This window comes from Mus caroli, chromosome 4 (genome assembly GCF_900094665.2).
Source record: "Mus caroli chromosome 4, CAROLI_EIJ_v1.1, whole genome shotgun sequence".
In the NCBI taxonomy this organism is placed as follows: Eukaryota; Metazoa; Chordata; class Mammalia; order Rodentia; family Muridae; genus Mus; species Mus caroli.
The window spans coordinates 106,387,584-106,391,165 of record NC_034573.1 but is presented as its reverse complement, the minus strand read 5'-3'; positions in this window follow the sequence as shown (position 1 = coordinate 106,391,165).

Genomic DNA, 3,582 nt, shown 5'->3' with positions numbered 1-3,582 from the left:
AGGTACAGAAGAGGCAGGGGAGATAGTGGGTAGAAGCCCAAATGCATGAATGCAGAATACTTGGATTCTAACCCAGTCCGGTTGCTTTGAGACCCTAGGAGAGCTACACACTGTCATCCTAAGTGCTTCTCCTTGCCCTGCCCTCTCTTCAACTGTCCTTTTTAGGATGACTAGCTAGGAGAGGTGGCACACGCCCATATCCCAGTACCTGGGTTATAGAGACAGAACCACCAGGAGTTCAAGGTCATTATCAGCTATATAGTAAGTTCAAGGCCAGCCCAGGCTCCATGAGCCCTTGTCAAACAAACAAACAACAAACTAGACCCCAAATTTGTAGAGAAAACGAAGCCCCTCAGGAGACTGAGGAGTTCTAATAGCTCATTGCTTTGGGAAGTCATGCATTTGGGGCTCAATAATATACAGTAGAGTCAAGTTAACACCTCTCTTCTGTTCATGAAAACAGCTTGAAGGGGATGGAAGAAAATGAAGCAAAATGTAGAATGTGGTGTTGGGTCTGGCTGTATGGTACAGGCAAATGGGTGAGAGGTTAGAAGGCCTACCCTGTCTGGCTCTGTCCTATCCTGAAGGGTGTCTGACAAGTTGGAAGCCAGAGCACCTAGGTCAGCAAGACTGAGCTTCTTAAAACCCAGCTTTGCCAGAAGAAGAGGTTGGGACTAGCTGATCCAGGAAGGGGAAGAAAGAGCCATAGCCAGCTCTCCCCTCCCCCAAGCCTGGGCTTCTAAGCATCAAGCCGAACTCAATCTGTTCTGCCCACTGCTTCCACCATGCCCCAGAGTCCAGAGGCCACAGACGGTCAAGCTGTTTGCCTCTGCTGAGTGGCTACCCTCGGTGCCCCCAGCAGGGGCCTGGCCATCAGTCACAGGGCTGGCAGTCCTCAGGGCTGGACATAGAGCCTTATGAGCAGGGATAGATGTAGACTGTGGGTAGAAGGCAGCAGGGGGCACGGGCTCCTGGGCCCCCTTGGTGGCCTCTGTTCCCTTTGCAGCCCCCCTGCCCCTGCTTCTTTTTTCCTCCCTTCACTTGTGTCCGCCCATCTTGCCTTTCCCCACCTCCCAGCACCTGCCAGCCTCACCTGTCTGGTTCAGCACGCTCTTCTCTCTGTGTCCCTTCTTCCTTCTTTCATTAGATTCTCTTCTCTTTGCTTCCAATTCCACAGTCTATGGGTCACATTGACCCAGGTTTAGTGTTTGTTTGTTTGTCTTGAGACATGGTTTCTTTATGTAGTCCTGGCTGCCCTGGTGCTTGATATGTAGACCAGAATGCCCTTTGAACTCAGAGATCCACCTGCTTCTGGATCTCAAGTGCTGGGATTAAAGCTCTATGCCACCTTGCCTTGTCGTCCAGTCTTACTTTTAGTTTGTGAGGCCTCTATTCAGCCTGACCATCTCTGTCTCCCAGTTAACTGTAGAGGATTATGACCCCGTGATATAAGGTTTTTTTTTTTTTTTTTTTTTTTTTGATCCAGCCTAGGACTTAGAAGCCTTGCACTCTGGAGGATGCAGAGAAAACTTGGCTGGGCACTTCGGGAAGAATGCATTTCTGAAAATCTGACAGCAGGGGGCGCTGAATCCTTGGTACTTCTAGTTTGTCTCTAGTCTCAGGAGCTATATCTACCCAAGGAATGTGCTGTAAGTGGAAACCTAGAGTGTCCTCAGCAGGGGTGGGCTTGTCCTGGTCTGATGCTGCCTTAAGTTGTTAGGTTTTAAAAGAAACCTGCACACGCTCCCTAAGTCTTTTGTTCATTTGTTTTGATTCAAGGGTTTATGTGGCCCACATTAGCCTTGAACTCCTGATCCTCCTGCTTCCATCTCTTCTGAATTCTGGATTATAGACATGTTCTACTATACCATACCATGCAATTTATTTACCTGTATCCTGCAAACACTAATAACCCAGGGGCTTTGGATTCTCCAAGCAAGTGGTACTGGTTCCCTGGAGAGTATCATTTACACTTACCTCAGTCCTAAGGGAGGTTAGCCATTTGGGGAGAGGTGGGTAGGAGAGACCTCCACCACAACCCCCTAAGAATCAATCCTTCCTGTTATCTACAGGCAGTGTTGTGGGCCTAAAGACTTCTCATATCCATGCCAGCTTAAGGGGGAAGCAAGTCTTAAGGCAAACCATATCCAAAATGTCCTTACAGATTTCTTGCCAGGTGCACAGAGGAGAAGGACAGGCCTGGGAGGGGAGGGACTTATCTCTGTGACAGTTTGACAGTGGGTGCATTCATAAATTGTATGTGTATTATGTGCCCGGGGGTGGGGGTAGGGATGGGAGAGAAAGCACCTGAATTTGGGGTGAGTTCAAAGTGACTAAGTGACATGGATGCCAAGAAGGGGAAGCAGGCTCCAGGCCTGTACTGCCACTGTCTTGATCCTCAGGGCATGAAGGGTCACCTTCACAGTTCTCAGGAAGGAAGACAGGAACCTCCAAAGCTTTTAAGTATGGCATTATCATTACTGTTCTGTGATGGGGTAGCAGGCAGGCCCAGCAAAGGCCTGGGGGAGGACTCAGGCATCTGGTAACAGAAGGTGGCAGGGGAGACTTCCTGAAGGGGTTAGATTGATCAAGAAGGGGCTTCAGATAGCTCTGTGATCTGGGGCAGGCAAGAAAGATGGCCTGCCTCAGTCCTTTCAGGGCATACCAACACCTTTCTAGGCCTCCCAGGATGCTGGGAACTGGAGTTGAGTCCCCCACCCTTCACCCTAAGTTGACCATGGGAGGTTAGTAAATGTTGTAACCAGATTAGTGAGTAGAGGAGGCAGAGAATACTCTGGGCTGGGTTAGCCCCTAGTTCTCTCCCGGGAATCCACCCTTCTGAACTTGCCCAACCCTTCCCCTGTGGCCCTAAGGCCACCCTGGCTCCTTAGCACCCTCTGTTGACCTGAGTAACTTCCTGGCACCTGGACTTCTCTGAGCTCTGTGGAGATTTCTATATCCTGGGTTTCCCAGCCTAGGGAGCTCTGGTGACCCTAGTTCCTCGGGATGTCCCTTCCCCTTCTTCGGGCCACTGTGTTGCTTACCCATGAGATTTCAGGATGGTTCTGTGACGTGGAGTGCTTGCTGGAGGGAAACTATGGCTCCTCGGGATGAGCTGATCACGTTCCTCTTCTGCCTTCTCCGTGGCTGAGCTGGGTTCAGGATAGAGGCACAGGGAAGGGAAGCTTGAGTAGATGGATGGGTGAAGCAGACCCATCCAGTGAAAATCTGGGCCACCAGGTCTTCCCGGCAGAGGAAGAACCAGGTAAATAGGGAGAGCCCAGAAGGGTTGAGGCAGAGCTGGGGCTGGGAATTAGGAGAGGTAGAGGTAGGGCTTGGGAATCTGGGGGTGGGAGTGAGAAAAGGGAGGCTGAAGGATTGGAGACAAGAGGGTTTGAGTTGAGACTGTGGGGGAAAGAGCTATTGGGAGGTGTAGGATTTATAGCATCAGGAAACTCAGGGGCTGGATGTTAAGAACTGGGATGTGCCGGGCGTGGTGGCGCATGCCTTTAATCCCAGCACTCGGGAGGCAGAGGCAGGCGGATTTCTGAGTTCGAGGCCAGCCTGGTCTACAAAGTGAGT